This window comes from Oncorhynchus gorbuscha, linkage group LG16 (assembly GCF_021184085.1).
Source record: "Oncorhynchus gorbuscha isolate QuinsamMale2020 ecotype Even-year linkage group LG16, OgorEven_v1.0, whole genome shotgun sequence".
NCBI lineage: Eukaryota > Metazoa > Chordata > Actinopteri > Salmoniformes > Salmonidae > Oncorhynchus > Oncorhynchus gorbuscha.
In genome coordinates, this window is record NC_060188.1 from 32,146,607 (window position 1) to 32,171,826 (window position 25,220).

General features: G+C 42.4%; 5 non-coding genes across 5 annotated transcripts; all 5 read left to right on the forward strand.

Moving 5' to 3' along the window:
• Nucleotides 1-18,999: 18,999 nt before the first annotated feature.
• Nucleotides 19,000-19,082, forward strand: trnas-uga. Its single transcript has one exon. It is a non-coding gene; the product is annotated as a tRNA-Ser (tRNA).
• Nucleotides 19,083-19,742: 660 nt separating this feature from the next.
• trnat-cgu lies at nt 19,743-19,824 on the forward strand. The gene has a single exon. It is a non-coding gene; the product is annotated as a tRNA-Thr (tRNA).
• A 2,109-nt stretch (nt 19,825-21,933) lies between these two features.
• On the forward strand, nt 21,934-22,015 carry trnas-uga. Its single transcript has one exon. It is a non-coding gene; the product is annotated as a tRNA-Ser (tRNA).
• A 494-nt stretch (nt 22,016-22,509) lies between these two features.
• On the forward strand, nt 22,510-22,590 carry trnas-uga. The gene has a single exon. It is a non-coding gene; the product is annotated as a tRNA-Ser (tRNA).
• Nucleotides 22,591-23,085: 495 nt separating this feature from the next.
• Nucleotides 23,086-23,167, forward strand: trnas-uga. Its single transcript has one exon. It is a non-coding gene; the product is annotated as a tRNA-Ser (tRNA).
• The last annotated feature ends 2,053 nt before the right edge of the window (nt 23,168-25,220 follow it).

A 25,220-nucleotide genomic window follows, 5' to 3' on the forward strand; every position in this document is an offset into this window, starting at 1 on the left:
CAGGTGTCTCCGGAAGGTGGTGATTGACTCCGCTGTCCTGGCGTCGTGAGGGAGTTTGTTCCACCATTGGGGAGCCAGAGCAGCGAACAGTTTTGACTGAGCTGAGCGGGAACTGTACTTCCTCAGTGGTAGGGAGGCGAGCAGGCCAGAGGTGGATGAACGCAGTGCCCTTATTTGGGTGTAGGGCCTGATCAGAGCCTGGAGGTACTGAGGTGCCGTTCCCCTCACAGCTCCGTAGGCAAGCACCATGGTCTTGTAGCGGATGCGAGCTTCAACTGGAAGCCAGTGGAGAGAGCGGAGGAGCGGGGTGACGTGAGAGAACTTGGGAAGGTTGAACACTAGACGGGCTGCGGCGTTCTGGATGAGTTGTAGGGGTTTAATGGCACAGGCAGGGAGCCCAGCCAACAGCGAGTTGCAGTAATCCAGACGGGAGATGACAAGTGCCTGGATTAGGACCTGCGCCGCTTCCTGTGTGAGGCAGGGTCGTACTCTGCGGATGTTGTAGAGCATGAACCTACAGGAACGGGCCACCGCCTTGATGTTGGTTGAGAACGACAGTTTGTTGTCCAGGATCACGCCAAGGTTCTTAGCGCTCTGGGAGGAGGACACAATGGAGTTGTCAACCGTGATGGCGAGATCATGGAACGGGCAGTCCTTCCCCGGGAGGAAGAGCAGCTCCGTCTTGCCGAAGTTCAGCTTGAGGTGGTGATCCGTCATCCACACTGATATGTCTGCCAGACATGCAGAGATGCGATTCGCCACCTGGTCATCAGAAGGGGGAAAGGAGAAGATTAATTGTGTGTCGTCTGCATAGCAATGATAGGAGAGACCATGTGAGGTTATGACAGAGCCAAGTGACTTGGTGTATAGCGAGAATAGGAGAGGGCCTAGAACAGAGCCCTGGGGGACACCAGTGGTGAGAGCGCGTGGTGAGGAGACAGATTCTCGCCACGCCACCTGGTAGGAGCGACCTGTCAGGTAGGACGCAATCCAAGCGTGGGCCGCGCCGGAGATGCCCAACTCGGAGAGGGTGGAGAGGAGGATCTGATGGTTCACAGTATCGAAGGCAGCCGATAGGTCTAGAAGGATGAGAGCAGAGGAGAGAGAGTTAGCTTTAGCGGTGCGGAGCGCCTCCGTGATACAGAGAAGAGCAGTCTCAGTTGAATGACTAGTCTTGACCTGTGCTCTGATATCTGCTTCACTGATTTCTGCTCTCGTAAAGGTTGGGTTTTCTGCACGTTAACACAAGAAGCTTATTACCTAAAATGGTCAGTTGAAAGTGTGGGTTCACAGCTCCAATCCAGATGTGTTGGTCATGACTGAGATGTGGTTAAGAAAGAGTGTTTTGAATACTGACGTTAACCTTTCTGGCTATAACCTTTTTCGGCAAGACAGATCTTCCAAAGGTGGGGGAGTGGCAATCTTTACCAAGGATCACCTTCAGTGCTCAGTTGTCTCTCCCCAAACAATTAGATTTGCTGGTTTTAAGCATTACACTTTAAAATAGCTCTTCGATGACTGTTGCAGGGTTTTATCATCCTCCATCAGCACCGGCTTGTACCCTACCTGCCCTATGCTCTCTCCTGGCCCCTTACACTAAGTCTGAATTTGTCCTGCTAGCTGACATAAACTGGGGCATGCTTAAACCACCTGACCAAGTCCTAAAGCAATGGGACTCCCTAAATCTTTCTCAGATTATTACCAATCCTACAAGGTATGACTCCAAACACCCAGAAAATGCTACTCTCCTCGATGTTATCCTCACAAATAGTCCTGATAGGTACCAGTCTGGTGTTTTCTGTAATGACCTTAGTGACCACTGTTTTACAGCCTGTGTTCGTAATGGCTGCTCAGTGAAACAACCTGTCCTGATTTGTCATAGACTCTTGCTAAAAACTTTAATGAGCAAGCCTTCCTTCATGACCTGGCCTCTGTAAATTTGTATAGAATCAGCTTGATCCCCTGTGTCGAAGATGCTTGCATTTGGTGAAAGGCACGGCACATGCATACTTAGGCTGACTGGCTCTCGTTCAGGCAAATGAGAAATAAGTGCACGCAGACTATCCGGAAAGCCAAAGTTAGTTACTTTAAGGAGCAGTTCTCACTCTGTGGGTCTAACCCCAAAAAGTTCTGGAAAATGGTTAACTTCTTTGGGATAGGGGGCAGCATGTTCACTTTTGGATGAATAGTGTGCCCAGAGTGAACTGCCTCCTACTCAGTCCCAAATGCTAATATATGCATATTATTATTATTGGATAGAAAACACTCTGACATTTCTAAAACTGTTTGAATGATGTCTGTGAGTATAACAGAACTCATATGGCAGGCAAAAACCTGAGAAAAAATCCAAACAGGAAGTGGGAAATCCGAAGTTTGTAGTTTTTGAACTCAGCCCCTATCGAATTCACAGTGGGATATGTGTTATTTTGCACTTCCTACAGCTTCCACTAGATATCAACCATCTTTAGAACGTTGTTTCATGCTTCTCCTGTGAAGGGGGGCCGGATGGGAGCTGTTTGACTTAGGGGTTTGCCAGCAGCCTTGTTCTCAGCCATGCGCATTTCACATGATCTCTCGTTCCATTGCTTTTCTACAGACAATGGAATTCTCCGGTTGGAACATTATTGAACATTTATGATAAAAACATCCTAAAGATTGATTCTATACTTAGTTTGACAAGTTTCTTCGACTTGTAATATAACTTTTTGAACTTTTCGTCCAACTGGACCTGAACGAGCTTTTGGATAAAAATAAGCTATTTGGACATAACTGATGGACATTATCAAACTAAACAAACATTTATTGTGGAACTGGGATTCCTGGGAGTGAATTCTGATGAAGATCATCAAAGGTAAGTGAATATTTATAATGCTATTTATGACTAATGTTGACTGCGCAACATGGCGGATATTTCTTTTGGCTGGTTTGGGCTCTGAGTGCCTTTCTCAGATTATGCTTTTTTCCGTAAAGTTGTTTTGAAATCTGACACAAAGGTTGCATTAAGGAGAAGTGTATCTAAAGTTCCATGCATAACACTATAATTTTCATCAACATTTATAATGAGTATTTCTGTGAATTCATGTGGCTCTCTATCAATATCACTGCATGTTTTGGAAAATGAGATTTTGGGATATACATATGAACTTTACCGAACAAAACATACATGTATTGTGTAACATGAAGTCCTATGAGTGTCATCTGATGAAGATCATCAAAGGTTAGTGATTCATTTGATCTCTATTTGTGCTTTTTGTGACTCTTCTCTTTGGCTGAGTTGGTGGTGACCTAACATAATCATTTGTGGAGCTTTCGCTGTAAAACATTTTTTAAATCAGACAATGTGGCTGGATTAAGGATACTTTTATCTTTAAAATGGTGCCTAATACTTGTATGTTTGAGAAATTAGATTTATGAGATTTCTGTTGATTTGTATTTAGCGCCCCGCTAGCAAAACCCCAGTCCTAGACAGGTTGAAGACCTGGAGAATAAACCCTCCTCACAGCTGCCCATGTCCCTTAAAGTTGATCATTTAGTTGTTACTGACAAGAAGCACATGGCTGAACTCTTTAATCACCACTTCATTAAGTCAGGATTCCTATTTGACTCAGCCATACCTCCTTGCCCGCCCAACATTTCCTCATCTCCCACCCCTTCTAATGCGACTAGCCCCGATCTCTCTCTTTTTCCCTTGCCCCGCTACAAAGTTTCTCCCTGCAGGTGGTCACTGAGGCAGAGGTGCTAAAGCAGCTTCTTAAACTTGACCCCAAAAAACATATCAGATGGTTTAGACCCTTTCTTCTTTAAGGTTGCTGCCCCTATCATCGCCAAGCCTATCTCTGACCTTTTTATCCCGTCTCTCCTCTCTGGGGAGGTTCCCATTGCTTGGAAGACAGCCACGGTTAGTCCTTTATTTAAAAGGGGAGCTCAAGCTGATCCCAACTATTTCTATTTTTGCTCTGTTTTTCAAAAATGTTGGAAAAACTTGTCAATAATCAACTGACTGGCTTTCTTGATGTCTGTAGTATTCTCTCTGGTATGCAATCTGGTTTCCGCTCAGGTTATAGATGTGTCACTGCAACCATTGCCTTTATTCAAAGGAATGTTGTGCTGCTATTTTTATTGACTTGGCCAAAGCTTTTGATATGGTAGACCATTCCATTCTTGTAGACCGGCTAAGGAGTATTGGTGTCTCTGAGGGGTCTTCAGCCTGGTTTCCTAATGACCTCAAAGAGTGCAGTGTATTAAGTTAGAACATCTGCTGTCTCTGCAACTGCCTGTCACCAAGGATGTTTCCAAGCGTCGATCCTAGGTCCCACGCTCTTCTCAATTTACATCAACAACATAGCTCACTCATCCATTTATTTGCAGATGATACAGTTTTATACTCAACTGGCCCCTACCCCGGATTTTGTGTTAAACGCTCTACAACAAAGATATCTTAGTGTCCAACAAGCTTTCTCTGCCCTTAATGAACACATATAGGAATTGTAAATTGCCCATGACAGGGACACATTCCGGACAAACATTAAGATGTGACTTGAAATTAAAAATAAACATATTTCACCCCCCAAAAACGTTACGGAGGGACTTTAGACTTTTTTGACTCAAGTCCTCCTCTTTCCCAGAAAGCAGCATGAATCCTGGGACTCACAGTTGGTCGGACTCTGGACTTTCCTCTTCAGACTGGGATTGGACTGGGTGGACGTGCTGGGCTGCTCCTTCTCAGCACTATCACTTCTCTCTTTCTGTTTACTATTTTTCCGTCTTGTCTTCTCCTCCTCTTCTACTTCGTCTGAAGCCTTCTTCTTATCCACCTCTTTCTCCTCTTTCTCCTCTTCCTCCTCTTTCTCCTCCTCCTCTTCTCCTTCAGCTGAAGCCTTCTTTTTATCCTCCTCTTCCTTCTCCACCTTCTTTGGCAGTTTCTCATAGAATGTGAACGACCCTGCATGGGATTGGAGGCAAAATCTAGTAAACCATGCAACCTAAATAATTTACAACTAATTTAAACAATTAGAATATAAATTTGACAGGGCATTGAACCTCAACTTCTAAGCATCCACCATTGTGGCTACATTTATATTAAACTAGGAATTATAATTATATACGAATAGAATTATATACGAATGCCATAATAATACAATAATAAGAGTGAAGACTCCAGAACTGACCGTCCAGCAGGCGGTTTCGTAGCAGGCGTAACGTGGGGTACTGCTGCAGGAGGTGGTCCCTGAACACACAATTCCAGAACACCTTGATGCTGTTGGGCCTCTCTGCCTCCACCCAGTCCAACACCTGGTACACACCCTTCTCCCTCACCTCCTTACTCCTCATCCCAATCAGCTTCTGCAGGAGGGGTCAAATACAGAACTATGGTCCAATTTGTGAGGGTTGTCAAATTAAGGCTAGAGTGGAGTGATAGACTTGATTCTCTAGAAGCAACCACCACCTCAATAAGTTCATGTGACAGGCAGGAATTTATGGACACACATCAGGCCTTATGAATCAATGATCATCAACTCCAATTTCCACTCGTACAATAACATTCTGAGACCTGTTACTTGCTAGCAATAGGACAGTAACTGGTGTTAGTATACACAGTACACTCAAGAGCATACAAAATAGGATAAATAATTTTACCAAATCAATTCTGTAGACTACAATTTGTTTTGTTACACAGTTTAATCAGGGTTTTATTCAGTAGAGTATAGTAGAGCACAGTACGATACAGTACAGTATAGTTTACTTCAGTAGAGTACAGTTGAGAACAGTAAAGTACAGTAGAGTTTAATACATTAGAGTAAAGTAGAGTAGAGTTTAATTCAGTAGAGTACAGTTTAATTCTTTACTTTTATTTACTGTACTGTACTCTGCTGTGCTCTACATTACTGCATTGTGCTGTCCAAACCTGTGAAACATAGATGTCTATGATTGGTTCAGATTTCTCAACCTATCATAGACATCTGTCAATGTTTGGGCCAAACCCTGAACCAAACATTGACGTCTGTGATTGGTTCCGATTTAGTCCAATCCAGACCCCCTCCCCAATTAAAAAGGGGACAAAACGGACAAAAAAACATCTAAAAGATGTCGGCGTGGGACCGTGGTTGGTAGGATGTAGTTTAGTGCTGCTTGCTTAAACTGAGTGGGCGGGTGTGTGTATAGAAATATAGCAGTCCAGTCTACTGCTCTCACCTTGTCGGAGCTGGTTAAGAAATGTGTGTGGTTGCTCCATGCACGACATCTCTGTCCTACTACAGTGGAAAAAAACGCAGTAACTCCTCATCTGCCAGAAAATCCAACGGCTCCATTGGCGCAGATGCAACTGCATCTCTTCAATACAGTTTTCTTTGTCGAAAAAAATCTAATATTTACCAGGTCACTGAATATCATTAATAGTTTAACAATGAACGATCCGGTTCATATTGGGTGGCATATATATACACTGATAAATTAACGTTTGATTGACATTATGTAGTCTATTTACATTTCAATACAGGTCCCGAGCGGATTGATACATTCAGACGAATGCACATACCGATAGACACGAGTTTGGAAGAAGGACGTAGAGGACGTAATGAAAACGCTTTCAACTGTAGGCCAACAAGTTCTTATTAAAATTATTTTCGAAGATAAAATAGATATCCCGCAAGCACGGAAGTACACTTCAAGTGATGTTTGGAAAGTGAAAGTGTTCATGTGATTTTATATGAGCCACAAGGGGAGAGGCTATAGATTTCTTAACTCATTCTATATGTGAGGAGCCCCGTGGACCCGCCTTGTTCGGAAGTAATTTAGCCGTTGTAGCCATTGGCGAAAGGGTTGACAGGTCTCGCTGAAATGTCTAGGCCAAATACCACTCAACACTGGACCACAAGGCCTGTAAGGGAGGAGTTGCCTCATTTAGCCAATAAACCCTTTCCCCATAACGTTATCTAGCAAATAAAGAAGGAATATCAACATAACTTGTAACGACAGAAGAAGCAAAATACGGTTTTCCATCAAAACAATAATTCTTGAAAGCAAACTTGACAAACAAAGGAATTTAAATTATAATTCTTCCTCATTAAACACCCCAGATAATTTTCAATCAATTAATGTCGATTTAACTGCTGTGATTGTAAATAAAACCTTATGACATGTGCATAACTATAGATACATCCGACAGGAGTTTGTTTGAGCGATGAAAGTTGGACAGAGGATCTCGAAGTCTCTGTAAAAGAAATACTTGGACAAAATTTAAAAATGGATGTTAGGCAAATTTCTGAAATTTGTGACTTTATTGTGTGCCAGATTTTAAGACTACAAACTGTTATAAATGGCCAATTTTCGAGATTGACTTGTCATTTCAATAGGAATAGGCTAGGCCTACTGACAAAAATCTGGGATTTATATTGTAATTAAACCTTGCCATAGTTTGGTTAGATAGATGCAGGTAGCCTACAGCCCCTGATCGGCATACATCTAATTTCAGATAGCCTACAGTAACCTAGACAAGATGCAGGCAAGATGTAAAATGAACGATTTATCAGCTTACTTGGTTCAAATTCACAGACTGAATTATTCTTGTAATGATAGTAAAATGGTGCCGGAGCAAACATGTGGTTGGAGTTATTAAAACTCATTTTTCAACCACTCCACAAATGTCTTGTTAACAAACTATAGTTTTGGCAAGTCGGTTAGGACATCTACTTTGTGCATGACACAATAGGTTTTCCAACAATTGATTACAGACAGATTATTTCACTTAAAATTCACTGTATCACAATTCCAGTGGACCAGAAGGTTACATACACTAAGTTGACTGTGCCTTTAAACAGCTTGGAAAATTCCAGAAAATTATGTCATGGCTTTAGAAGCTTCTGATAGGCTAATTGAGATCATTTGAGTCAATTGGAGGTGTGCCTGTGGATATATTTCTAGACCTACCTTCAAACTCACTGCCTCTTTGATTGGCATCATGGGAAAATCAAAAGAAAACAGCCAAGATATCAGAAAAGAAATGAAGACACCCAAAAGTCTGGTTCATCCTTGGGAGCAATTTCCAAATGCATGAAGGTACCACGTTCATCTGTACAAACAATAGTGTGCAAGTATAAACACCACAGGACCACCCAGATGTCATACCACTCAGGAAGGAGAAGCGTTCTGAGATGAACGTACTTTGGTGTGAAAAGTGCAAATCAATCCCAGAACAAATGCAAAGGAGAGTGTGAAGATGTTGGAGGAAACAGGTACAAAAGTATCTATATAGAGAGTAAAACAAGTCCTATATCGACATAACCTGAAAGGCCGCTCAGCAAAGAAGAAGCCACTGGTACAAAACCGCCATAAAAAAAAGCCAGACTACGGTTTTCAACTGCACATGGGGACAAAGATAGTACTTTTTGGAGAAATGTCCTCTGGACTGATGAAACAAAAATAGAACTGTTTGGCCATAATGACCATCATTATGTTTGGAGGAAAAAGGGTGGAGATCTTGCAAGCCGAAGAACACCATCTATGAAGCACGGGGGTGGCAGCATCCTCTCAAGAGGAGAGTTCTCTTGAGAGATAATACGGTCGGCATTTGATTGTGAGGAATTCGAGGTTATGTGAACAAAAGGACTTGAGTTCTTGTATGTTGTTTCAATTACCCCATGAGTCATTAATAATGAAATTAAACATACACCCCCACCCTTCTTCTTACCGGAGTTTTTACTCCAGTCGGGATGATACACTGAAGATCACATTGGCTGTATGGACTCCGACAGCATGTCCCCAGCTAGCCATGTTTGATGTTAATGTATTTTTTGTGCATACATTAATTATTAAATCAATTAACCTACAGTGCTGACTCATTACTCTATACTTTTTATTTTTATGATGTTAAGTACAAAGAAATAATAATAATGCATGAGATAAATTTAATAATATATAATAATATAATAATAATATAATAATATATGCCATTTAGCAGACGCTTTTATCCAAAGCGACTTACAGTCATGTGTGCATTTTAATCGATATAGGTAACAAAGTTGACATACTAGTTTCTGAATAATTAGGGATACAGCAAGATGGTGTTAAAATGTAACTGATTATTGGAAAAGGTTCCACTGCAAGTTGAATCCACCCACCGTCAAGTTGAAGTAGTCCTTGTTCTCGTCTCTGACATTCTTGCCTCCCCTGGCGTAGTTATTGCTGGAATCTACCCTGATATGCAGCATGGAATGTAGGAGCCTCGGAGCGCCACTGGCCAGGCACCACCACTCCACTCCCCACTTCCTCCCTGTCCAATTCTGGGGTTGAGTACACCTGTTGTGTGCTCTTCTGTGACCTTTTGAAGTTGTGAAGTGCTGTTGCAGCTAGGACAAGGTCTGGAATGATCTGAACACTCGCCACTGGTGGTCTTGATGCCAAATGCATTTTCCACACAGAGCCTTGCTCTTGAAAGCCTTGCTGGAAAAAATAAGAAAACCGTGGCATGATTATTTAAGTTCTTTGCTACTTGGTGTTGTCTTTTTTGACAATTATCGGAAAATGACCAAGGTTAGTGCTCATTTGTAATGGAAGATCCTGCTCTCGTCTACCAGCTAGTGGCTGAACCGATTCCGACAACATATCCAGAGAGAGCAATGTTTCCGTGAAACAGAGAATGTTACAATCACTGATGTCTCTCTGGAAGGCAACCTTTGCTCGAATTTCATCTACCTTGTTGTCAAGAGACTGGACATTGGCGAGTTGTATACTTGGGAGTGGTGGGCGACGTGCACGTCTACGGAGCCTGACCAGGACCTCGCTCTTATATCCAATAGTTCTTCCTGGCTGTATGTAATAAAGACTGAAGGTTTCCTGGGGTAACAAAGTAAAAAATAATACATGAAAAAAAGCTAAATACTGCATAGTTTCCTAAGGACTCGAAGCGAGGCTACCATCTCTGTCAACCACACATTTGTTTCATTACAAAATCGGAGAGTACAATCTGTTCAGTGAAGTTCACAAAACATATTGCATGCAACAAACAAAATGTTTCTGACATTTTCAGACTACTAAACAACTATTGATTTAGAACCACAGAGTTACCACAAGTCACAAATAAAACAGGAGCTGCTATATGCATGCTGAACGGCAGTAGTTAACTTGTTATTTAAAATAGCATTGTATTTGTTCAAACACAATTCTCTCCATCAGTTTACTAAGAACAGGTAGCAAACTGATTGGGCTGCTGTTAGAGCCAGTAAAGGGTGCTTTACTATTTTTAGATAGTTGAATTACTTTAGCTTCTTCCATGCCTGTGGACACACACTTCTTTAGGCTTTGGTTAAAGATGTGGCAAATAGGGGTGGCAATACAGTCTGCTACTATTCTCAATAGTGTCCCATCTAGGTTGTCTATACCTGCTGGCTCATCATTATTAATGAATAACAACCCTGCTTCCCCCTCTTCCACACAAACTTGACCAAATTCAAACAGCAATCCTTCTCTTTCATTATTAATCAAATTATTAATCAAATATGATGGTTCACTGGTCAATGTTGTCATTTCACTAACGAGTTTGTCCACTTTACTGGTGAAATAGTCATTGAAATGATTGGCTATATCAAAAGGTTTTGTTATAAATTATCCAAATGAAGAATGCAGATGAATTGGGAATTGGGATTTTTGCCCATAAAATAATTTATTTGAACCATAAACATTTTCAATTCAGGGTGCTCTGATATTACCAGGTTATGGCTACTTGGTGAGCACTAGCACTGCTCTCCTGGCTGGACATTGTGGTGACTGAAATGGCTGGCGCCTACCCATCAAAAATGCAACATTTTCTGGTCATGGTTATCAATATTATTTTCAGAAAAAGGTACAAAACGTAATCAATACGCATGTACATATTTTTTCTTCAAGATATGACGAATTTAAACAGGCGGTTTAGGATTTTTTTGTAATTTGATATGGGTCAACATCTGTTTGATTGTAGGCATAAAATAGAGCGTATGGTGCACAGGTCCACTGAGTTGCAAACCAATTGGATGGGTGTAGCTCATTGCTTAGCAGCTAATGGTGATTTGTAGATCTGACGCAGTTGCTACTCAGATTGTGAGCCCAGTGAGTGTATTGAAAGAGGTATGCAGTACCTGCAGATGGCCACGGCGAGGAGCAAGAGAGCAAGTTATTTTTACAGAAAAAACACTAAACCTTAACCTTAACTCTAACCGAAGGTCTATCCCTTAAAACAGTTAGATGAAGTGCATTCGGAAGAGTATTCAGACCCCTTGACTTTTTCCACATTTTGTTACGCTACAGCCGTATTCTAAAATGGATTAAATACATTCACTGCAGCCACCCTGGCACCCAGCCCCACTCACCCCGTTATCCACAACCTCCCATTACACCCCAGGTTCCAGGAACTCCACGACCCAGTCCACCCCATCTGCAGCACCCAACCCCAGCCTGATCAGAAGCCCCAAGAAGTGGGTGCGGAGCACCGAAGCGGCCAGACAGGACCTCTGCTATCCAGAGAGGTCCAGTCTGCTATTGAGAGGGCTGCTACTCTTCTAAGTAGCCCGACGGGGCCCCTCTGGCCGTGGCTCTCAGCACCGGCTCCACAAAAAAAGTGGTAATCAAAGCTGTCTTGTTGGTGACAGTGGCTCTGCTTCCCCTGGACTCTTCTCCTTTTCCTCCTCTGTCTTCCAGTCCCAGTGCTGTCCATGCTCCAAGAGAGAGAAAGAGAGCTCCCAGACTCACCACAACCAGTATGGCCCTTACAAACGCCCTCTGACGTCCCATGATGCTCCAGCATCTAGCCCCCCCCTTTAAAAAAAATCTCCACTGGATTGAGATCGATATGTCTCTCTCCGTTTCCTCTCCCATTGCTTATTTTAAAATTCAACAATACTTTTTAATTGAATGGCCTAAACTGTACAGTTAATGCGCAAGTTCAAGCAGATCAGTTTTGTCAAGTCGGTCACTACCTTTCAAAGTGTGTTGCATTATGGGGTAAAAAATAACCAGACTTGCACCTACATGTCCACAGCATAAACTTTACAAAACTCGTGATCTAAGGTCATGAAGTTTGACTGCAAGTTTCTGCAGTTCCATTTTACCATCTTCAGCCATCGCCTGCATTGTGGAGGGATCTATTTTCAACCAATCATTAAGTTGTTTTTGTTTGACCATGCAAATGAGACCAAATACATGAATGTCATACATTATTTGTGTAACACATGATTTCAGTTTGTGAGTGTATGATAATATACCAAACAAAAATATAAATGCAACATGTAAAGTGTTAATCACGTTTCATGAGCTGAAATAAAAGTTCCCAGAAATGTTCCATATGCACAAAAAGCTTATTTATCTCAAATTGTGTTCACAAATTTGTTTACATCCCTGTTAGTGAGCATTTCTTCTTCACCAAGATAATCCATCCATCTAAAAGGTGTGACATATCAATAATATGATTAAACAGCATGATCATTACACAGGTGGACCTTGTGCTGGGAACAATAAAAGGCCACTCTAAAATGTGCAGTTTGTCACACAACACAATGCCAGATGTCTGCAATTGGCATGCTGACTGCAGGAATGTCCATCAGAGCTCTTGCCAGAAAATGTAATGTACATTTCTCCACCATAAGCCGCCTTAAGTCGTTCCAGAAAATGTGGTAGTACGTCCAACTGGCCTCACAACCGCAGACCACATGTAACCACGCCAGCCAAGGACCTCCACATCTGGCTTCTTCAACTGTGGGATGGTCTGAGACAAGCCATCTGGACAGCTGATGAAACTGTGGGTTTGCACAACTAAAGAATTTCTGCACAAACTGTCAGAAACCATCTCTGTGTGCTCATCATACTCACCAGGGTCTTGATCTGACTGCAGTTCGGCGTCGTAACCAACTTCAGTGGGCAAATGCTCACCTTCGATGGCCACTGGTACGCTGGAGAAGTGTGCTCTTTCAACTGTAGAGGACAGATGGCAGACAGCATGTATGGCGTCGTGTTGGCAAGTGTTTTGCTGATGTCAACGTTGTGAACACAGTACCCCATGGTGGAGGTGGGGTTATGGCATGGGAAGTCAAAAGCTAAGAACAACAAAAACATTAGCATTTTATCGATGGCAGTTTGAGTGCATAGAGATAACGTGACGAGATTCTGAGGCCCATTGTCGTGCCATTCATCTACCGCCATCACCTCTTGTTTCAGCATGATAATGCATGGCCCTATGTCGCAAGGATCTGTATACAATTCCTGGAAGTTGAAAATGTCCCAGTTCATCCACGACCTGCAAACTCAACAGATGCTCTGGATCGACGTGTAAGACAGCGTGTTCCAGTTCCCGCCAATATCCAGCAACTTTGCACAGCCATTGGTACAACAGTCAACAGCCTGTTCAACTCTATGCCAAGGCGATGTGTCACGCTGCATGAGGCAAATGGTGGTCACACCAGATACTGACTGATTTTCAAAAAACATGCCCCTACCTTTTTTAAGGTATCTGTGCCCAACAGATGCAATCTGTATTCCCAGTCATGTGAAGTCCATAGATTAGGGCATTATTTATTTCAATTGACTGATTTTCTTATATGAACTGTAAGTCAATAAAATCAGTAAAATCTTTTAGTATATAAAGATGTTTTTTTATAAACAAATGTCACGGGCATGGTGATCAAATCAAAGTTTATTTGTCACGTGCGCCGAATACAACAGGTGTAGACCTTACAGTGAAATGCTTACTTACAGGCTCTAATAAATAATGCAAAAAATTTGTTAGGTGAACAGTAGGTAAGTAAAGAAATAAAATAACAGTAAAAAGTCAGGCTATATACAGTAGCGAGGCTATAAAAGTAGTGAGGCTACATACAGACACCGGTTAGTCAGGCTGATTGAGGTAGTATGTACATGTAGATATGGTTAAAGTGACTATGCATATATGATGAACAGAGAGAGAGTAGCAGTAGCGTAAAAGAGGGGTTGGCGGTTGGTGGGTGGGATACAATGCAGATAGCCCGGTTAGCCAATGTGCGGGAGCACTGGTTGGTTGGCTCAATTGATGTAGTATGTACATGAATGTATAGTTAAAGTGACTATGCATTTATGATAAACAGAGAGTAGCAGCAGCGTAAAAAGAGGGGTTGGGGGGGCACACAATACAAATAGTTCGGGTAGTCATTTGATTACCTGTTCAGGAGTCTTATGGCTTGGGGGTAAAAACTGTTGAGAAAACTATTTGTCATAGACTCGGCACTCCAGTACCACTTGCCATGCGGTAGTAGAGAGAACAGTCTATGACTGGGGTGGCTGGGGTCTTTCACAATTTTTAGGGCCTTCCTCTGACACTGCCTTGTGTAGAGGTCCTGGATGGGGGCAGCTTAGCCACAGTGATGTACTGGGCCGTACGCACTACCCTGTGTAGTGCCTTGCGGTCAGAGGCCGAGCAATTGCCGTGCCAGGCAGTGATGCAACCAGTCAGGATGCTCTCGATGTTGCAGCTGTTGAACCTTTTGAGGATCTCAGGAGGTGTTTAGTCCCAGGACCCTTAGCTTAGTGATAAGCTTTGGGGGTACCATGGTGTTGAACGCTGAGCTGTAGTCAATGAATAGCATTGTCACAAATGTGTTCCTTTTGCCCAGGTGGGAAAGGGTAGTGTGGAGTGCAATATAGATTGCATCATCTGTAGATCTGTTTGAGCGGTATGCAAATTGGGGTGTGTCTACGGTTTCTGGGATAATGATGTTAATGTGAGCCATTACCAACCTTTCAAAACACTTCATGGTTATGGATGTGAGTGCTACGGGTCTTTAGTCATTTAGGCAGGTTTCCACTATGGTGGTCTGCTTGTAACATGTTGGTATTACAGACTCAATGAGGGACATGTTGAAAATGTCAGTGAAGACACCTGCCAATTGGTCAGCACATTCCCGGAGCACATGTCCTGGTAATCTGTCTGGCCCCGCAGCCTTGTGTATGTTATCTTGTTTAAAGGTCTTACTCACATCGGCTACAGAGAACGTGATCACACAGTCGTCCGGAACAGCTGATGCTCTCATGCATGTCTCAGTGTTGCTTGCCTCGAAGCGAGCATAGAAGTAACTTAGCTCATCTGGTAGGCTTGTGTCACTGGGCAGCTCGTGGCTGTGCTTCCCTTTGTAGTCTGTAATAGTTTGCAAGCCCTGCCACATAAGACGAGCGTCAGAGACGGTGTAGTATGATTCAATCCTAGCCCTGTATTGACTCTTTGCCTGTTTGATGGTTTGTCGCAGGGCATAGCAGGATTTCTTGTAAGCTTCCGGGTTAGAGTTCCGTACCTTGAAAGCGGCAGCTCTACCCTTTAGCTCTGTGCGAATGTTGCCTGTAATCCATGGCTTCTGGTTGGGGTATGTATTTACAGTCACTGTGGGGACGACGTCCTCGATGCCAGTGACTGATGTGGTGAACTCCTCAATGCCATCGGAAGAATCCCGGAACATGTTCCAGTCTTTGATAGCAAAACAGTCCTGTAGTTTACCATCTGCATCATCTGACCACTGGTGCTTCCTGCTTTAATTTTTGCTTGTAAGCAGGAATCAGGAGAATAGAGTTGTGGTGGGATTTACCAAATGGAGGGAGAGGGAGAGCTCTCTGTACGCGTCTCTGTGTGTGGAGTACAGGTGATCTAGAATTTATTTCCCTCTGGTTGCACATTTAACACGTTGATAGAAATTTGGTAGAACTGATTTAAGTTTCCCTGCATTAAAGTCTCCGGCCACTAGGAGGTCCGCCTCTGGGTGAGTGGTTTCCTGTTTGCTTATTTCCTTATACAGCTGACTGACTGCGGTCTTAGTGCCAGCATCTGTCTGTGGTGGTAAATAAACAGCCACGAATAGTATAGCTGAAAACTCTCTAGGCAAGTAGTGTGGCCTGCAATTTATCACAATATACTCTACTTCAGGCGGGCAAAATCTAGAGACTTCCTTAGAATTCGTGAATCAGCTGTTGTTTACAAATATGCATAGACTGCCCCCCCCCCCTCGTCTTACCGGAGTGTGCTGTTCTATCTTGCTGGTGCAGTATATATCCCGCTAGCTGAATATCCATGTCGTCATTCAGCCACGATTCCGTGAAACGTAGGATATTACAGTTTTTGTGTCAGGATTTGGCCAGGGTTGTTCCGGTTTTTGGTCACTAGATGCCCCCATTGTGCCTTTTGACCTTTTGTTTTCCCTTGATCCCCCGTTATTATTTGCACCTGTGCCTCGTTTCCCCTGATTGTATTTAAACCCTTTGTTTTCCTCAGTTCTTTGCTCTGTGTTTGTATGTTAGCACCCAGCCCTAGTACTCTGTGAACTCTTGTTGATCCCGGTGGACGCTCTTGTGGATTTCTGTTTTTTGTTCTTGTTTGTTTGTTTTTGAGTATCTTTTGAGGCTTTTTGTGCTATACCTTCCACCTTGTGGATTTACCTTTTTGTCTTGGAGGATTACCTTTGTTCTTGTGGAATTCCTTTTGAGCTTGTGGAGTTACATGTTTTCCTGAAGAACTTCACTTTTTACTTAATTAAATACACCGTCTCAAGTACTGCTGTGTCTGCCTCATCTTCTGGGTTCTGCCGACTATTCGTGGCTCAGTTGGTTAAGTAACTGTTTCTCACTCTGGAGACCCGGGTTCATAACCGGGTCCTGACATTTTGATGTCCCGTTGGTAGGATATTCGTGATCGTACCTCGTCTAATTTATTGTCCAATGATTGCACGTTGGCGAGTAGTATTGACGGCAATGGCAGCTTTCCCAGTTGCCTTCTCCAGGTCATGACAAGGCATCCGGCTCTTTGTCCTCTGTACCTGCGTCGCTTTCTCTTGCAAATAATGGGGAAGTCGGCCCTGTGGGGTGTTTGTAGAATGTCTTGTGCGTCGTCCTGAACCTTGCTGTTGGGAAACCACATTAGTGTCCAACTTTCAGCAGTTTAAGATGCACCTCCCCTGACTTCACTCCTCGACTAGAGTCTGCTACTTTTGCCATACCACTCAAATGAGCCCTGTGACTTTGTTCTATATAAGCTAGTGACAACCCTGCAGCAGGGTGATGTCTCTGTCACTTCCGGTCTCTCATGGAAAGTCTCTGTACCAGGGCGATGACTGTGACCTGTTGAGAGGAGTTCAGCTCCAGAGCCGTGGTCATCCTACCCAGGGACTCAGCCATGAGTACCTCCCTCTAGTACCAGGCCTCCGCCCTGCCACAACGCACCTGCTCCTCCTGTCTCTTCAGGAAGTCCTAGAGCAGGGATGTGCTTTCCTTCTCTTGCCTCTGCTGCTGGGAAAGAAAGTTGGAAATGGAGGAGCCCAGGGAGGTGGAGCAGAAGTGACGACGGATATGACAGGACCGGAGCAGGGCAGGGTTTAGGCTGTAGAGTGGGAGGGGAGGAGCGGACAGGGGTGGGATCTGACAACGGTGTAGAGACGGAGGGAACGGGCGTGGGGTAGTGGAAGTGAGGAGAGGAACTGGGGTGAGCTTCGGAATGCAGGCGGTAATGACGTTGCCATGGGGAAGGAGGAGAGGCTTCTGCATGCTGGTTACTAGGGTTGGGCTGCTGGTGGTCTCCATGCCAATGGTGTCACCAAGCATGTCATTCATCATCTTATGAGAGAGACAGAAACAGACAGACAGATAGAGAGCAAGAGAATGTTAAGATAAGAGGGTCTTGTATTGAGGTGTTTTGACTATGATAATGTGGTTCAAATTCGCTAGTTAGCTAACCAACTAACAACTGTCACAATGTATTTATTTATTGTTTATTGTGCAGACGAAAATATAGTTTTAATAATCCCACGATTTTAAGAAAACTGTTTGTTTTGCTCACATCAATACAATTCTGATCTTTCATTATAGATTGTAATAGTATTTCTGTCATGTTTGGTTTTGAGATTGTAATAGTATTTCTAAACTGTGCAGACCTTTTCCTGTTTCTCCAGTTTTTGCCTCCAGCACCTTTGCTAGCTAATCAGCTCTGGCTGTGCAGTAGATTCTGCTATTATCTACTAATATTTCTAAAGTTAAGGTTTCCGTGAGACAAGACTGAAATATATGTTATCTCTGTGATTATACAGTACCAACTACTTACACAGAAATAGGCTGCCTATGTTGCTGTTTCTCTCAATGCTTATGAGAATGAAAAAGTTTAGTCTTTCAATTAGATATAAAGACATATGCATACAAACCCCAACATCAGCCACTGTTGTAGTATTTGCATTCTCTGACCTGTGGCTTCACAACAAGCTGAAGAGAAAGGGTTGCATTATTTACTAAGCATGTCTGTGCAACGCTGCTGCGCAGCTCTGGGAAGGGATTCACTGCAGCAAAATTGTGGTGACGATACCAGTGTGCACAGGCCTTGCACGAGGGCAGTGATGCAACGCAGACCCTGATAAAAATGCCACTTTCCTTAGATTGCTACTGCTGCGATGGCCAAGTGGTTCAAACATTGAAAATATTCTCCATGGTTGTCTCCCCGTACAGTTTCTAAAACTTCTCGCGGCACATTGACAAACCAGTCTTTACTTGTAGCATTGGTGACCTGATATTGATGAAGTGCTTAATGCATGGACTTGTCCTTTGATTCAAGTGCTTAGACCTTCTACTGAACATTTTTTTCCTTGACAAACAGTTCAAATAGGCTCTTCAGTAGAAAGTCTTTACAGAAGTAAAATGTACAGAATCAGATAGCTGACTGGTTATGGCCTAGTTTTTAACGTAGCAAGCTCCGATGGCCGAGTGGTTAAGGCGTTGGACTTGAAATCCAATGGGGTCTCCCTGCACAGGTTTGAACAGCGCTATTGCAAACCAGTTTTCATTTTTAACATATCCTAGGTGACATGATATGGATAATGTGTGCTTAATGCATGGACTTGTCCTTTGATTCAAGTGCTCAGAATATTTTTTCCTTGACAAACAGTTCAAATAGGCTCTTCAGTAGAAAGTTTAGTCTTTACAGAAGTAAAATGTACAGAATCAGATAGCCGACTGGTTAAGGCCTGTTTTTTAACATAGTAAGCTGTGATTGCCGAGTGGTAAATTGCGTTGGACTTGAAATCCAATGGTGTCTCCCCGCGCAGGTTCGAACCCTGCTCACAGCGCTTTGACAAACCAGTCTTTATTTGCACCCATGTTCTTAACTTGCTTGAAGCATATAGCCCACTTCTGCTTTCTTCTCATCAATTTCCTTAGATTCCTACTGCTGTGATGGCTAAGTGGTTTAAGCATTGTAATTGAAGCCCAATATATTCTCCCTGTACAGTTTTCAACTCTGCTTACTGGGTGATGATAAAGTAGACCTTTAATAATTGGGTCTATCTCCTTTGAATTTAAATGGTCCTTACTTTATGTGCTCGTGCCACAATTGAAGTGCTTAGAAAATTGCTTTCTTTTAAACTTTGCTTGAAAAAAATGTCAACTAGGCAGTTGAGTTTGGATACTTTTGTCCTTGTGTGAGGTAACTTAGAAAGCTGTGATTGCAGAATGGTTAAATCGTTGGACTCAAAATCCTTTGGGGTTGCTCAGTGCAGGTTTGAACCCTGCGAGCAGCGCTTTGACAATCCACTCTTTATTTGTAACATGTCATTGGGGACTTGATATGGATAATGCTTGGACATGTCCTTTGATTCAAGTTGTCAGAATTGATCTTCATGACAAATGTTTCAAGTAGGCTCTTCAATAGCAATAATCTGGTCACTTTAGAGATCAATTCGACAGAACAAGATAGTGGACTGGTTAACGGTCTGTAGGTAAAAGGAGATCCTGAGATGGCCGAGAGGTTATGGCGTTGGACTCGTAATCCAATGGGGTCTCCCCGCGCAGGTTCGAACCCTGTTCACAGCGCTATGTCAAACCATTTTTCATTTTTAACATATCCTTGGTGACATGATATGGATAATGTGCTTAACCTCTTGCTCCTACCTGGCATGCAGGCGTCCCATCTAGAGATCTGGAAATGCAAATGCGCTACGTCAAATGTTAATAGTATTAGTTAAAACTCAAACGTTCATTAAAATACACATGCAGGGTTTTGAATTAAAGCTACACTCGTTGTGAATCCAGGCAACAAGTCAGATTTTTAAAATGCTTTTCGGCGAAAGCATGAGAAGCTATTATCTGATAGCATGTAACACCCCAAAAGACCCGCAGGGGACGTAAACAAAATAATTAGCATAGTCGTCGCTACACAAACCGCACAAATAAAATATAAAACATTTATTACCTTTGACCATCTTCTTTGTTGGCACTCCTAGATGTCCCATAATCACTATTGGGTCTTTTTTACGATTAAATCGGTCCATATATAGCCTAGATATCGATCTATGAAGACTGTGTGATAAACGGAAAAAAATTGCGTTTCATAACGTAACATCATTTTTTTAAATTAAAAAAGTCGACGATAAACTTTCACAAAACACTTCGAAATACTTTTGTAATGCAACTTTAGGTATTAGTACATGTTAATAAGCGTTAAAATTCATCAGGAGGCGATGTAAATTCTATAGGTGTCCGTCTGGAAAAAATGTCCGGATATTTCTCAACCAAAACATCCGGTCGGAGACCGGAGGGAATCGGTTCCCTTGATTCGGTTTGACCAAGAATCAAAGCCGAAGCAAATGACAAGACTCTAGACATCGTGTGGAAGCTGTAGGTACTGCAACCTCGGTCTCATTTAATTCGGTTCTTCTTGAACAATTCCTGGAAGTGGCGCATGGATATTTATTTCCATTTTCAGTGATCAGATTTTCCTGCACTTTTCGATGAAACGCACGTTCTGTTATAGTCACAGCAGTGATTTAACCAGTTTTATAAACGTCTGAGTGTTTTCTATCCACACATACTAATCTTATTCATATACTATATTCCTGGCATGAGCAGCATGGCACTGAAATGTTGCGCGATTTTTAACAGAATGTTCAAAGAAGTAGGGGGTAGGAAAAACAGGTTAATGCATGGACTTGTCCTTTGATTCAAGTGCTCAGAATATTTTTCCTTGACAAACAGTTCAAATAGGCTCTTCAGTTGAAAGTCTAGTCTTTACAGAAGTAAAATGTACAGAATCAGATAGCCGACTGGTTAAGGCCTGGTTTTTAACATATTAAGCTGCGATGGCTGAGTGGTTAATGCGATGGCTGAGTGGTTAATGCGTTGAACTTGAAATCCATTCGGTTCTCCCCGTGCAGGTTCGAACCCTGCTCACAATGATGAAAAAGTAGACCAATAATAATTATGTCTATCTCCATTTTTATTTAAATTGTCCTTACTTTATGTGCTCGTCCCACGATTGAATTGCTTAGAAAATTGCTTTCTTTGAAACTTTGCTTGAAAAAAAATTCAACTCGGCAGTTGAATTTGGATACTTTTGTCCTTGTGTGAGGTAACTCAGAAAGCTGTGATTGCAGAATGGTTAAATCGTTGGACTCAAAATCCATTGGGGTTGCCCAGTGCAGGTTTGAACCCTGCTCACAGCGCTTTGACAAACCAGTCTTTATTTGCAACATGTCATTGGAGACTTGATATGGATAATGTCTGGACTTGTCCTTTGATTCAGGTGGTCAGAATAAAATTCATTGACCAACAGTTCAAACAGGCTCTTCAGAAGAAAGTCTAGTCTTTACAGAAGTAAAATGTACAGAATCACATAACCTGCTGGTTTTTAACATAGCAAGATGCAGAGTGGTAAATTGCGTTGGACTTGAAATCAATGGGGTCTCCCGCGCAGATTCGAACCCTGCTCACAGCGCTTTGACAAACCAGTCTTTATTTGCAACATGTCATTGGAGACTTGATATGGATAATGTCTGTACTTGTCCTTTGATTCAAGTGCTCAGAATATTTTTTCCTTGACAAACAGTTCAAATAGGCTCTTCAGTAGAAAGTCTAGTCTTTACAGAAGTAAAATGTACAGAATCAGATAGCCGACTGGTTAAGGCCTGTTTTTTAATGTAGCAAGTTGTGATAGCCGAGTGGTTAAGGCGTTGGACTTGAAATTCAATGGGGTCTCCCCGCGCAGCTTTGAACCCTGCTCACAGTGCTTTGACAAACCAGTCTTTATTTGTAACATGTCATTGGAGACTTGATATGGATAATGTCTGGACTTGTCCTTTGATTCAGGTGGTCAGAATACAATTCCATGACAAACAGTTCATACAGGCTCTTTAGTGGAAGGTCTAGTCTTTACAGAAGTAAAATGTACAGAATCAGATAACCTACTGGTTTTTAACATAGCAAGCTGCAGAGTGGTAAATTGCGTTGGACTTGAAATCCAATGGGGTCTCCCCGCGCAGATTCGAACCCTGCTCACAGTGCTATGAAAGACCAGTCTTTATTTGCAACATGTCATTGGAGACTTGATATGGATAATGTGTGCTTAATGCATGGACTTGTCCTTTGATTCAAGTGCTCAGAATATTTTTTCCTTGACAAACAGTTCAAATAGGCTCTTCAGTGGAAAGTCTAGTCTTTACAGAAGTAAAATGTACAGAATCAGATAGCCGACCGGTTAAGGCCTGGTTTTTAAACTAGCAAGCTGTGATGGCCGAGTGGTTAAGGCGTTGGACTTGAAATCCAATGGGGTCTCCCGCGCAGGTTCGAACCCTGCTCACAGCGCTTTGACAAACCAGTCTTTACTTGTAAAATGTCATTGGAGGCTTGATATGGATAATGTGTGCTTAATGCATGGACTTGTCCTTTGATTCAAGTGCTCAGAATATTTTTTCCTTGACAAACAGTTCAAATAGGCTCTTCAGTAGAAAGTCTAGTCTTTACAGAAGTAAAATGTACAGAATCACATAACCTGCTGGTTTTTAACATAGCAAGATGCAGAGTGGTAAATTGCGTTGGACTTGAAATCCAATGGGGTCTCCCCGCGCAGATTCGAACCCTGCTCACAGCGCTTTGACAAAACAGTCTTTATTTGCAACATGTCATTGGAGACTTGATATGGATAATGTCTGTACTTGTCCTTTGATTCAAGTGCTCAGAATATTTTTTCCTTGACAAACAGTTCAAATAGGCTCTTCAGTAGAAAGTCTAGTCTTTACAGAAGTAAAATGTACAGAATCAGATAGCCGACTGGTTAAGGCCTGTTTTTTAACGTAGCAAGTTGTGATAGCCGAGTGGTTAAGGCGTTGGACTTGAAATTCAATGGGGTCTCCCCGCGCAGCTTTGAACCCTGCTCACAGTGCTTTGACAAACCAGTCTTTATTTGTAACATGTCATTGGCGACTTGATATGGATAATGTCTGGACTTGTCCTTTGATTCAGGTGGTCAGAATACAATTCCATGACAAACAGTTCATACAGGCTCTTTAGTGGAAGGTCTAGTCTTTACAGAAGTAAAATGTACAGAATCAGATAACCTACTGGTTTTTAACATAGCAAGCTGCAGAGTGGTAAATTGCGTTGGACTTGAAATCCAATGGGGTCTCCCCGCGCAGCTTTGAACACTGCTCACAGCGCTTTGACAAACCAGTCTTTATTTGCAACATGTCATTGGAGACTTGATATGGATAATGTCTGGACTTGTCCTTTGATTCAGGTGGTCAGAATAAAATTCATTGACCAACAGTTCAAACAGGCTCTTCAGTAGAATGTCTAGTCTTTACAGAAGTAAAATGTACAGAATCACATAACCTACTGGTTTTTAACATAGCAAGCTGCAGAGTGGTAAATTGCGTTGGACTTGAAATTCAATGGGGTCTCCCGCGCAGGTTCGAACCCTGCTCACAGCGCTTTGACAAACCAGTCTTTACTTGCAAAATGTCATTGGAGGCTTGATATGGATAATGTGTGCTTAATGCATGGACTTGTCCTTTGATTCAAGTGCTCAGAATATTTTTTCCTTGACAAACAGTTCAAATAGACTCTTCAGTAGAAAGTCTAGTCTTTACTGAAGTAAAATGTACAAAATCAGATAACCTGCTGGTTTTTAACATAGCAAGATGCAGAGTGGTAAATTGCGTTGGACTCGAAATCCAATGGGGTCTCCCCGCGCAGCTTTGAACACTGCTCACAGCGCTTTGACAAACCAGTCTTTATTTGCAACATGTCATTGGAGACTTGATATGGATAATGTCTGGACTTGTCCTTTGATTCAGGTGGTCAGAATACAATTCCTTGACAAACAGTTCATACAGGCTCTTTAGTGGAAGGTCTAGTCTTTACAGAAGTAAAATGTACAGAATCACCAAACCGGCTGGTTTTTAACATGGCAAGCTGCAGAGTGGTAAATTGCGTTGGACTTGAAATCCAATGGGGTCTCCCCGCGCAGATTCGAACTCTGCTCACAGCGCTATGACAAACCAGTCTTTATTTGCAACATGTCATTGGAGACTTGATATGGATAATGTCTGGACTTGTCCTTTGATTCAAGTGATCAGAATATTTTTTCCTTGACAAACAGTTCAAATAGGCTCTTCAGTAGAAAGTCTAGTCTTTACAGAAGTAAAATGTACAGAATCACATAACCTGCTGGTTTTTAACATAGCAAGATGCAGAGTGGTAAATTGCGTTGGACTTGAAATCCAATGGGGTCTCCCCGCGCAGATTCGAACCCTGCTCACAGAGCTTTGACAAACCAGTCTTTATTTGCAACATGTCATTGGAGACTTGATATGGATAATGTCTGGACTTGTCCTTTGATTCAGGTGGTCAGAATACAATTCCATGACAAACAGTTCATACAGGCTCTTTAGTGGAAGGTCTAGTCTTTACAGAAGTAAAATGTACAGAATCACATAACCGGCTGGGTTTTAACATAGCAAGCTGCAGAGTGGTAAATTGCGTTGGACTTGAAATCCAATGGGGTCTCCCCGCGCAGATTCGAACCCTGCTCACAGTGCTATGACAAACCAGTCTTTATTTGCAACATGTCAATGGAGACTTGATATGGATAATGTGTGCTTAATGCATGGACTTGTCCTTTGATTCAAGTGCTCAGAATATTTTTTCCTTGACAAACAGTTCAAATAGGATCTTCAGTAGAAAGTCTAGTCTTTACAGAAGTAAAATGTACAGAATCACATAACCTGCTGGTTTTTAACATAGCAAGATGCAGAGTGGTAAATTGCGTTGGACTTGAAATCCAATGGGGTCTCCCCGCGCAGATTCGAACCCTGCTCACAGCGCTTTGACAAACCAGTCTTTATTTGCAACATGTCATTGGAGACTTGATATGGATAATGTCTGTACTTGTCCTTTGATTCAAGTGCTCAGAATATTTTTTCCTTGACAAACAG